Consider the following 13852-nt stretch of genomic DNA (forward strand, 5'->3'; position numbering starts at 1 on the left):
TGGCTACTCTCGTTTCCGCCATAGTCTGATTGGCTACTTTCCTTTCCGCCATGATTGTTGGCTGAAAATATTGCGATCCTATTGGACGGAGTGGACAGAGTAGGGGTGGAGAAACTGTGACGTATGGCTTCAAGATTTTGTTGTAAGGGCGGATCCTCTATTTTATAAGATTCTTGCAATAAAAGAACTGCACTATGAAACGCTGACTCATAATCTCAATAATGTTCGAGCTTCGCGCAGGGAAGGACAATAGCGCGCGTAGATAGAATCATTATTTTGCGAATCGCAGTACGTTTCCGTCTTAATGTTTTTCTGAAATCCTGAAAGCGATTCGGATAATCAGCGATTCCGATAGTAGTCGGAGTTCGGATAATTGGAGTTCTACTTCAATTATCTAGCATTAAGAAGTATATCGTTAAATATTAAGACAAATGAACCAAACAATAATCGAACTCATCACCTTCCGATTAGAAGGCCATTGCTTCACTGCTGAGCAAACATAAACACTCATTCGGAATTTCTTCTCACGAAATATAATTCAATTTCAATGACAATCGCATTCAAATCGGTTGCAAATGCTGTTGTTTTTCGCTTTGTTTTTTTTTTCATTCTACTATGAATGAATCATTTCATATGTTCGCTGTATTTACTTTTATTTATTTATTTATTTATTTATTTAACGTATGGAAAAGCATTTGCTCACCTGTATACATAATGTAGTTTCGAAATATGTATTTCATTAAAACAATTTGAACAGATCTTATTTTATTTAAGAGAAGAAATATGCATCTGCACAATTTTTCTTGATTGCGAAGGCTGACTTAATATATATACTACTTGATATGCCCATTCTTCTCACGGTGAGAATATTTGAATCTCCTTCCTCTTAGAATATTTATTTCAATGAAAGTTTAATTAAAAAAAAAACAAAAAACAGAATGTGATCTAGTTTTGACATAAATTTTGAATTATCCTACACCACCACACAATACGCCTTTAATCAAAGTGATATGACTAAAAAAAAAAGTCCAGCTTGATGTGGGTACAAACTACTTTTCAAAGTTATTAGCAACGTTTTCCCGACCCCGGAAACTATGAATTCGACAAATATTTCAGTAATTTTTGACATTCTATTTTTCAGCTCTCCCATCCCCTCATCCTCTGCCGCTGGGGATGAATTTGGACATAAACGCCATTAGGACATCACTATTCATTTTAGCGACCGAGGAAACTATAGGTAACACATTACTCATCCCAACTTCCATCCCTAGTGGTGTCTTACTATCACAATATCTATTTGTTAGATTGAAAGTAATATATCTACCACGTTTGGTAAAGTTGCTCCAGACGTTCTGGAGTTACGCTGGAATATATATTTATACACACATTAAAATTTTATTGCTGTGCGAACAACAACTTCGATGCTGTCTCCGTAAACTAAAAATTCATCTGACATGCTTATTCATATCTAAGGGGGCGGACGGAGTGTAACTACTGGAAAAATACATTTTTGAATTACTGTAATGTATAAATTATTATATAAAAAATGAATATAACTATGTGTGCCTGATCATCACGGCAAAATTGCAAAGTCAAATGAAATGACTTTCGGTATATAGTTAGGCCTTAATTCAGACTGGGATGTTATATTACTTTCATTATAATACATATCCTGAGGAGGTAGTGAGGATCCGAATTTTTGCGAAAAAAAATTGAGTATCTCGCAAGTCGTTAGACTTACGGAGCTAAAATTCAGTGTATTAACTCTTTATTGAAAATAAACAGAATGTGTCCTAGCATTTTTTTAAATTCTCCTTTATGGGGGGAGGGGCACTTTCTATATATGGAAAATTAGCATTGAGGTGGTTTGTAAAAATTATCAAAAACGATCGATTATAGTTAAGAAAAAATTCAGAAAAAAAATACAGTGCTTCGCTTCATATATCCATTGCTTTCTACTTTAATAATTGCTAAAGCTTATGTTTATTATATGGAGCGCTTACAACATAGGGTAATCAACTCATAAAGTTGTGAGAAAATACACATAAAATTGTATTGTAAGCTTAATTATACGGAAATTTTAAGTTTGGATTGTACGCATAATTATATGGAAAATTTTACACTTTTTCCCCCCTTTACGTTTGTCTACTCACCTTAATTTGGGACTTTCAAATGTCATCCCTTTTTCCGCTGAAAAGTATCGATAATTCAACAAGGAAATAATTATACTATGATCATTTAATTGAAATTCATCGTAATTTGGCCATGACAAACAGCAGTGTGGTACTTGAAGGGGCAAAATGGGGAAATTTCCAAGCACCTCTGATCAATTCCCTGGAACCTCGTTCCCTTTTGCCTTCTAAGGGGGAGATAACTTAGTAATGACATCAAATCTTCATGTGTAATTACAAAAATTAAATTTATAAACAAATAAGAAATCATCAGTTTATCAGGTTGTAATTGATAATTTATGCACAAGATTCCCTATCGAATGTGTGGTAGATGAAGTTTCTGTTCTCTATAAGTCGACATCGCCAACTGACATGGTCGATATGGAAAATATATTGTATGGTGATAAAAAGATGATACTTCTTGCTGAGTATTTCGAAACTGACTTGGAGAAACTCACATATCAGACTTAAGTCTAACAAGTAGATTGTCGATGAAGAGGAGTTGCAGAATCGGGTAGAAGTATTATCAATTTCCACGACAGAGTGCGAACGGGGATTTCCCCTTATGAATTTACAGATGACTGATATTAGAAATAAACTAAGTGCTCAAACATTGTCTAACTTGTTGTTTATCAATGTTTATGGCCCACCGCTAGACAAGCTCAAAGTAGACGAGCTAGTTATTTCTTGGCTGAAGGATGGACATCATGCCGCTGCGGACGATTTGCCACGAAAAAGTTCTGGAGGCCAACAGGAAATAAACCGATTTCAGGTTTGTTTTAAGGTGGCAAATTACGAGTTATGTAAAATGTATGTTACTAATGGCTTAATTATGTTATTCAACTTTGTACCGAATTTTTAATAAGTCTCTTCTTTCCTTTTTATAAACTGAAAGGTAAACTAGTTTGAATAAATATTCATAATAATTGCAATCATAATATTTGTAACTTAAATTTAACGTGGTGTTTTAGTGATTACACAAATTACGATTATGAGCATACTGTATGGAGATGCTCTCACATAGGGTACCCGAGCACTTTTATACACTATGGAAAACTGATTTTTTAAGTCTTTTGTGAGAAAAATGCTGTGAACTGAGAAATCATAACCTTTTCCATATTGTACAAGGGTATTTTCCTGCGAATAGAAGTTTCTTTTGGAATGCGTTGAGAAATTAACACTTGCAAGAATATTCTCTTAGTACAAGTATATTTTATTCACACACTAATTTTACCCCACCTCGAAGTGCTTATCGTATAGGTCAGATCCATCGTTATTGAACAGAGTGGTGCTTGAGCGATTGATGGTAGAAATTCAAACTCCGATTAGTGACAATATTACACTCTTGTTTTATTACAAGTGTAAACTCTTTAGTCAGTAGAGAAGAGGACGTGGATCATGTGTCAGAGTTGATGATGACGGATTTTGGTGAGTCAGACAAGGTCACAGTGGATGAGAGTGGTTCATGGTGGGTATAGTGGGTCATGGTGGGTTGTGGGTCATAAATGTTTGGACATAATTTGGAGAGCTCCACTTGGGGTAAATGGAACGGAGCGCCATCTGTTCTCTTTGTCGATCATCTGTTGTAATGTAGCTTAATTACCGTCTTATTAAAAATACATCTTTCAAAGAAAATAATATTTTTATCCTCTCGCTTGTAAACCTACGAAAATAGAGTTACGTTCCTCTGGTTCTAATGTGACGATTTAATTATTTTTGACTAAATATTATGGAATGTGATAATTTGATTCTACAAACGATTTATTCTGTGAAAGTTTACAATAGTAATAATATAATACACTGAGAAAAAATTGTAGGTGGCGTAGTTAAAAAGATAGGTTACATGCGTAATTCCTGGAGTTTTTGGACTTAACGTATAGCAGACGTATAACTGAAAACGCATGTTTTATAATACTTTCTGTATAAGTGTTCCATCTATACGTACTTTCCGTATGAAACAACGTAGGCGGTCACGTACTTTCCGTATGAAACAACGTAGGCGGTCAGAATCTCACATACAAATGGATATAAATAACATATAGCTGACGAAGGTAACATAAGTATATGCATGCGACATACGGAAAACTGTTAGATGTCAGATATTCTGCAACGGCATGATGTAACATCTTAGGGCAGTGGCTTGTAGCATGCGGATAACGTATGCTCCGAACTGATTTCTATAGTAAGCAAGAGGATACCGTATATTTGTACAATATACCGCTGTCCGGAGAACGGATTTTTCTCTGTGTACTCTCTCACTGTCAGTCATACTGGTAAAATCAACAATCCGGACCCCATTCGGATAATCAAAAATTCGGATAATTAGATTTTTTCGAAAGAAAGGTCTATTTTAATTATGTATGTTGAAAATCGCAACATTTTCATAAAAAAATCGGAAACGAGATTGGGTTTCCTATAGAATGTTGCTGCAAAAACTACTTGAAAACGGCATCTTCTACTTCTTTGTTTATTGCTGTCTTCACTGATTTTTTAATGTCTGAAATCGTTGATTGTCCAAGACCGTACATCTAAGCCAACTGTTTACCCATAACTCTTTTACCTGATTGCTCTATAATTTTTAGTTTATCCGCTAACGATAACACAATACGTTTTCTTTTAGAACGACGAAACGCACTCACAAATGAAACAACGCACCGACTGAAAGAGTATAGACTGAAATAGTGTGACGTCACATCCTTTTCGTTGCCATGGTGATCGCCCTTTTATTTTCTAAACAACAAGTTGCCTAAATAACAAAGCAACTAAATGCAAAGCGAAAACAGAGATTAACTATTTTTGAATTGCAAACATTAGAGTGAATTAAATATTTATGTTTCTTTTTAAACATTTTTAATCAATGAAACTAAAACACAAAGTGAAAACAAATGTACTCATGTTGTTCATAATCATATATTGACCTTAAATAATTTTGGGAAATTTTTGATTCATTAATATAAGTATCACAACATTGCATACATGAACATGATTAATGTTTAACAGTTGTTTAGAAAATATGGGTGAACTTTTATAATTGGATGTTTACTTATTGTACTGTTTCTAAGTGCTTTTTGTCTTAAAAAAAAAAGTGATAGGGAATATAAGAAAATATCTGACCAAAATCCACTGATAGTCCGGATTGATAATTTCCAAAGGCTTGTTTCTTTTCTTTTATTTTGTAATATTGTAGATATTAATATTGTGTACAGGTGGGCATATCTAAGAAAAGTAAATGTGCCAATAGAATTAATATTGCTCTAAAAGATTTTTCCCTTTTAAAAATCGTATATTTTTACAGTTTTCCTTGTGCCGACAGTTTGCCAATTTGCACGTTAGGGAGTTTATATTGTGTATAATTGCTTCTTAAGGTGGATTACATGATAATAACTTTTACATGAATTATTCAATATTTGATTTGTACCTTATCACTTAGAGAAGTGTCGCTTTTAGAAATAATTTCCTTATATATTAGCCTTTCTTTATGAATTTTCTGGATTTTGTCCGTAGTTTCCTAAACGTATTTCCATATTCTAAATCTACACTCTTTCCCAACAACTTTATTAACCGTTAAAACATTTTATAATTGTAACTAAATTTACGGCCGTTGTCCTTGTTTGTACTAAACTTTAAAATACACCATTCCCTTCATGCGTTTGTATAGAAAAAAAACATGGCGATCACCATGGTAACGGAAAGGAACTGACGTCATCACTATTTCAGTCTGTTGTTGGAGTAGCATGTCAACAACACACTGACTGACCAATCAAAACGAACAGTGACAGGTGTGCCGGGCCGGCCACCTGGCGACGGACGACAGCCAATAAAAGAAGGATGTTATAAAATAGAGGATATGCCCATATGTACCTTCATCCTATTAAATCAATGAAGCCAAAAAACAGCCGAGAATCGGCACGTCTGATTGGCTACTCTCGTTTCCGCCATAGTCTGATTGGCTACTTTCCTTTCCGCCATGATTGTTGGCTGAAAATATTGCGATCCTATTGGACGGAGTGGACAGAGTAGGGGTGGAGAAACTGTGACGTATGGCTTCAAGATTTTGTTGTAAGGGCGGATCCTCTATTTTATAAGATTCTTGCAATAAAAGAACTGCACTATGAAACGCTGACTCATAATCTCAATAATGTTCGAGCTTCGCGCAGGGAAGGACAATAGCGCGCGTAGATAGAATCATTATTTTGCGAATCGCAGTACGTTTCCGTCTTAATGTTTTTCTGAAATCCTGAAAGCGATTCGGATAATCAGCGATTCCGATAGTAGTCGGAGTTCGGATAATTGGAGTTCTACTTCAATTATCTAGCATTAAGAAGTATATCGTTAAATATTAAGACAAATGAACCAAACAATAATCGAACTCATCACCTTCCGATTAGAAGGCCATTGCTTCACTGCTGAGCAAACATAAACACTCATTCGGAATTTCTTCTCACGAAATATAATTCAATTTCAATGACAATCGCATTCAAATCGGTTGCAAATGCTGTTGTTTTTCGCTTTGTTTTTTTTTTCATTCTACTATGAATGAATCATTTCATATGTTCGCTGTATTTACTTTTATTTATTTATTTATTTATTTATTTAACGTATGGAAAAGCATTTGCTCACCTGTATACATAATGTAGTTTCGAAATATGTATTTCATTAAAACAATTTGAACAGATCTTATTTTATTTAAGAGAAGAAATATGCATCTGCACAATTTTTCTTGATTGCGAAGGCTGACTTAATATATATACTACTTGATATGCCCATTCTTCTCACGGTGAGAATATTTGAATCTCCTTCCTCTTAGAATATTTATTTCAATGAAAGTTTAATTAAAAAAAAAACAAAAAACAGAATGTGATCTAGTTTTGACATAAATTTTGAATTATCCTACACCACCACACAATACGCCTTTAATCAAAGTGATATGACTAAAAAAAAAAGTCCAGCTTGATGTGGGTACAAACTACTTTTCAAAGTTATTAGCAACGTTTTCCCGACCCCGGAAACTATGAATTCGACAAATATTTCAGTAATTTTTGACATTCTATTTTTCAGCTCTCCCATCCCCTCATCCTCTGCCGCTGGGGATGAATTTGGACATAAACGCCATTAGGACATCACTATTCATTTTAGCGACCGAGGAAACTATAGGTAACACATTACTCATCCCAACTTCCATCCCTAGTGGTGTCTTACTATCACAATATCTATTTGTTAGATTGAAAGTAATATATCTACCACGTTTGGTAAAGTTGCTCCAGACGTTCTGGAGTTACGCTGGAATATATATTTATACACACATTAAAATTTTATTGCTGTGCGAACAACAACTTCGATGCTGTCTCCGTAAACTAAAAATTCATCTGACATGCTTATTCATATCTAAACGTGATACTAAATGTCATTGCGATTGTAATCTAATCTAATAATTGACGAACACAAGCTATAAATTTGACACTAATTTCAGTCATTTGACACTTTTTACTTTTCATCCGCATTATCGGCACACTATTTTTTTTTTAATTCTTTTTACATGTCAACCTCTTTCCACCAACTTAAGGTACTAATGGGAGCTAAACGTAAATACTTAAACGGTTTATGGAGTGTTAATAATCTACTTAGGGGTCCCGAAAACTACAGATTCGATAATGTTAATCAATTTTGATTTTTTCATGTCACCATTTCCTCCAGCATCACGCGCAGTGGCGTATTTAGGGGGAGGTCTTCCGGGCTTAACTCCCCCTGAAATCTTACGTACTATAGTAAATTATATGAAATACCTCGCAGAATTTTTACATTTTTAGGCAAAGCCCCCTTCCCCCGAAAGTTAGCAAAGCTCCCCCGAAACAAAATTGTAAAAACGCCACTGACCACGGGTATTAATGGATTAAACTTGACTTAAACGGTATCAGAAGTGTTGCTATTCATATTAGTGATCCCGAAACTATGGACTATACACTAATCAGTGTTGCCAACAAGTTGATATAAAAAGTCGCTAAATAGGAGATAAAATGACTCCAGTTTTGGGTGGAAAGTCACCAAAACAATATTCGTAGAATTTCGTCTTTCCACGTATATATATCGGGTGTTTCGAAACAACACCGAAGTAGAATCTGACGAACTTCTACACCCGAAAGCTGGAATGTTAGCGGTACTTTACGTAATAATGATGTTCTAACATGGTTCTTTAATGGATGTTGTCAGAGGGTGTCGTGTATGTCATTAGGGGTTGATGACATGGATTTGGAAAGTTGTTATATTTCTGTTTTTAGTTGTGCTGACATGGAAAGGTCATGTACTCTTTTTCGAGTGTGTATACGTGTCTGTAGAGACTTTATACTGGGTATTTTTAAAAATAATAATAATGGAAATTTGAATTAAATCTGTTGATACGTCATTCTGAGAGAATAAAAGATTACACGAACAATATGTGGAGAGAGAATAATATATTTAACGGTTCGATTTCTATGAAATTTCATAAAGTGGTAGGAAATTATTTTATTTGTTAAAAATAAGAAGCTTAGAACACTTATAATGTGTGATACGCACTGGGATCGAACCCGGGACCCTTATCATTGGAGCTGAATACTGTATGATGGGAGGGAAATATTTATTCATGCGTGACTTTTTTAATTTGTTGGATCGTATTTTTTATTCTTTTGTAATTATTACTCGAACACTGTGTGAATATACTCGGTGAGCGTGGTAAAACCTCGTGTACGGTATGATACAGTATGATGATACATATACAGAGCGTGGTTTTCGTACGTCTTTTGCTGATGAACTTAAGACATGAACTGAACTTTTCCCGCGCTTTTGGAAACCCGGTTGGGTAAGAGTGATGATGTGTGCTTGCAGGGCGTGCTAAAACTTGAATTTTAATACAAAGGAAGATTGCTGACACGTTTGGTAACCATTACAGAATACCGCCAGACTGATAGAAATAACTTTGGCGCCACGGTAGGTGAACAAAAGGAAGATTGCGGACGTGGTAGATAAGCATCACAAATTGGGGACAAACTAATAAAAATAACTTTAAGGTTGGGAATGCCGAACACGTGATTACCTTGCGGTTATGAAAATACTTTAAATACAGGTTATAAGAGACAAAATATATAAAGATACATCATGCAGTCGTATGAGAAGAAGGATCTTTGCAATAGCAATATTGAAGCAATATCTGATGCTGAAACAGAAATATACGAATCATCGTCAGATGAAGAATTTGATTTTGATGCAATAGATTCACCAGCGCTAACAGTTTCACCAACACCGCCAGCATCTCCAATTGTATTATCAAGAACATCACGATTTTGGGCTTTAGATTGTTCTTGTAATAGTGAAAAAGTGGATCGTGAATGTATAAAGAAGGCTATTGAAAAATGGAATTTTAATGAGACACTAATATGTGAGGGTTGTACGACAGGATCTAATCATGATTTTGATCATGATTGTATGACGACGCGTCCAGAATTATTGGAAATCCGTGCTTGGAGTATTATAGCAAGTCCTAGTGTTGAAGATGATGTGTTTTATTTGTACGCAAACACGCATATTATCGGACTATTAACAAGAGAAAAATTTTATGACGCCTATGTGGAATTATTAAGTGATACAGACTATTTACCGGAATTACTAGAAATCTTCATAAGAAAAGACAAACGGAAAGCGAATATTTCAGATTGAAAAAATGTATTCGAATAGTGCTAGTGTTTCATGTGTGTTATGTAATGGTGAAAACATTAATGTGAACTGTGTATTAAAAACTATAAAAGTATACTTACACAACAATAATCCAATGGAATGCGTGGAATGCAAGTTACATCTTCCTCATGAATGTAAACATTTTCATAATACTGGATCATTTGCAGTGAAGTATTTATCTCTTGACAAAACTCTTAGTGAACTCTTTGAAGTGTTTGAACAAGAACATAGTGAAATCTCATTTCGATGCTTTATGCATAAAACTTGTGATCTTTTACAAAATACAGAATTTGTTGGACAGATAATTCCGTTTTTTATTTTTCATACAAATGAAATTTCACCATGTGTAAATCAGTATATTATCGATATTCAAAGTTTTAAAATGTCTGATAACGAATTTATTATTCGTGAGTTTTGTTTAACTGCATGCGATGATACAGTAAATTTCCATTGCTTGGTAAAATCACCAGTTGAATATAATTTATTATCACTAGGATGTCAAAAACAAATTGACTGGTTAACATTAAATTTGCATGGATTGAAATGGAATAGCAAAACTGGATATACTGTATCATGCATACGAAACCTTGTATATCAATTATGTGCAAAGAATTCAACCTTTTATTGTAAAGGTTTAGAGAAATCTCTTTGGATTAAAAGAATATTTGCATTAGATAATGTCATTGATTTAGAAACAAAACATTGTCCTTCATTAAATGAATTATGTGGAAATACATTTAATGAATATTGTTCTTTTCACACAAGTATTGTAAAGAAATCAGGATGTGCATATCGTAATGCACAACAGTTGAATTATTGGTGGAAATATGAAAGATCAACAGCATTAACTAATGCATTATCAAGATTGTAATGAGGAATTGTAAATAAAATGCATGGGTGTAAGTTTAAAAAAATTTATTGTAAATTAAAAATGTAAATTTAAAAAAAAATAAATAAATAAAAAAAAATAAAAAAAAATTATTTGTGTTTTCTTTTTAAAAATTTGTTTACATGTTTATAAACAATAGCATCATTCTTTTTCAAAATTTTCTTGTTAAACAATTTTAAACACTTTTCAAATGATTGAGTGCGAATAATATGATGCAGAAAATATAAGACAAAATAACCACATAACACAGAATTATCATGTTGATATGGTTGAATATTTGTAAAGTACATTTTAGTATTTTTCGATAAAAAGTTTTTTATTTCCTTGGGAATGTCCATAGCAAGACTATCAAAGTAGTATCCATGTTTTTTCTTATTGATGTACACTGCAACCCAGTGGGAACCAGCAGAATCAGATGTATCAAGATTAATCACAAGTGCTGCAGGAGGTTTTACCGTTACAGGAAGTTTGTCAATAGGGTAAATTCCAGTAACACTTGCACCAGTCACTTTATCAGTTAGTAACACTTTTAATAATTCATCACTATACATGATAAAGATTATTTTTAATTGTAGTAGGTATGTAATTATCACTGTTATTCACATGTAACACATAATCATACACTTTCACATATTCACTATACAGTAATGCTTCATGAACAGTACATCTATATTGTCCGAAACGATGCTTATTATGTGCACACCGATGAACGTGAAAACTTAATGCAGTATACTTTGGACAGTTTATTTCTTCCAAATTTGTAACTTCTCTTTGAAGAATTTCTTGAAGAAAACACTTTCTATTTATTCCGTATGTGTATATGGTTGTAGTATTTGAACAATATGTTTGAAGAATTTCCTTAAGATGTGAATATTCTACATCCCCTTCGTACCAGGTAATGCCATACACATTCTCACCTAGATATTTGTTTGTGCTTATGATTGGCTCAGATAAGTTATTTAAAGGAAATGGTGGTTTAAAAACCCAATTTTGAAAAAAGGGAACGTCAGGATTTACAATAGCTAGCTCTTTTATAATAAACTTATCTTCGTTATCATGATACGCCGAGAAGTGAACAACAACCCGCATTGTACTCAACTAAATAAATTAGAAGGTGTTATCAGTATAAATATTTCTGTCTTTGTCTACTTGTGCTAAAGAATCGAATTGTGCGTACACAATGCATGTAACAGGTTCAGTTAAAGTTTCTGAAAATGATACTTTTAAATTTACAGGGGAATCGCGTACTACATCCCACGTGTTATCATCTAAAGTTCCTGTTGGAGATAGAATAAATGCATACAGAGCATATCCGTTTGGATACTCATCAAGAGTAACAGTATGTGAATAATTTTGATAATATATACCAGTACCTGAAATCAAAGTATAGTAACTTAGAAGGTATAAATTATTATTAAAATCAGGTGTGAGGGGGTTGGGAGGAAATGATTTTGAACCGACTTGTAATTGCAGTTTGTTAACGTTAAAGTTTTGAAATTCAAAGGGATTAAGATGTGATTTCCCATTGAAGGCTGTGTTGGAGATGAAACCAATAATCAGGCCTTTAGGAACATTACCCAGGAAAAGATTATCAAGGCTGTAAGACTTTACTTGTGCAGGTATAGTATAAGATCTTGTTTCCACTCTCGTCAGAGGTAACTTGGCTGTTTCCGAACCCATTCGTGTATTTAATTGCATAGCTAAATCTGCAGCTACATCAATACGACGTACATGAAGAATAATTTCCTCAAGTGCAACTTTATAACTTGTATTTTCAGCAGACATTAAGCAAAAATTATCTTTACTACGATGTAGTTTTACACGCAAACTTACTTTGTTAGGAAGCATACGATCTAAACTTACAATATCCGTATGAAGACGTCCATACATTTCAAAAGATTTACTATTTTTCACCATATTAGCACGTTTTTGAAAACCAGCATTTGTATTATCTAATTTATTAAAATTTTTTGCAGTATCTTTATGCCACATGGCACATGCTAAATGTGTTTGAGAAGCATCATGAGAATAATTTAATAATGTTTCAATGTATGCACGATAAGGATAAGATCCTGATGAAGAACTAATTAATTTATCATTTAACGAAATATCAATTTGACTAAATAAAGAATGTAAGAAATTATTTACGGGTGCGACAACATTATCGTCAGCTAAAGTTGTACCATCAGCTTTAGTAATTTTACAACGTACATAAAGATATAGATAAGCAGGATGAATAAATTCACCTGTTTCTCCCGGAATAACAAATTCAATAGGTCCTTCTGAGGTTAATGTGGAAATAGGACGATATTCAGCATTTGTAGTTGCTTCAATAGCTGTTTGTGTCATTGGTATAGAAAAGAAATCAAATTCATTGGTACAACATTCAAAACTATTTGAATTTAGGAACGCCATTATGAAAAGATGTCCTGTATATGTTTACGTTTTGTTGGTGGTCCAAACTTTACAATTGCAGGAGCTTTCCTCTTGCGTGACCGTCTCTTGCCGTTACCAGTTAGCAACTGTCCAACTTTATTAATTGCTTTTGTCTTTAAACTATTACCAGCTTCTTTTACACGTGCACGAACCGATTCTTTAAATGGTCGATTTTCTAATACATCACCCGCAACTTGCATACCGGTTTGTAATGCTTGACGTCCTACAGTTTTTGCACCTTGTTTAAGAAATGGTAAAGCAAAACGAAATAATCCTTTAAAGAAACTACCTATACCATGTCCCCTTTGATATACAGGTCCTGAAAAATATGGTATTCCGCGCCCACGATGATAAGTAACACGTCTTGCTCTCATTTTTTATTATTATTATTATTATTTAGAAGATGCCGGAGAGCGTTTAAAATGTAGTGTTACGGTCAGTGTCCCAGAACGAAATGGCAAATTTCGCCCTGCATGATCTTTTAATAGTATTTCAATTGTATTAAAACAAAATTTTGCAAGTGGCATATAATGAATATTTTCAAATGTAATTGTTTGAACTTTTCCATATTTAATATCAGAGATTGTTGCTATACGTAATAATGGTGCTTTTGTATCACCTAAAAATTGATATTGTATAATATCTGTAT

The sequence above is a fragment of the Thermobia domestica genome, chromosome 4 (genome assembly GCF_964235325.1).
Source record: "Thermobia domestica chromosome 4, izTheDome1.hap1.1, whole genome shotgun sequence".
NCBI lineage: Eukaryota > Metazoa > Arthropoda > Insecta > Zygentoma > Lepismatidae > Thermobia > Thermobia domestica.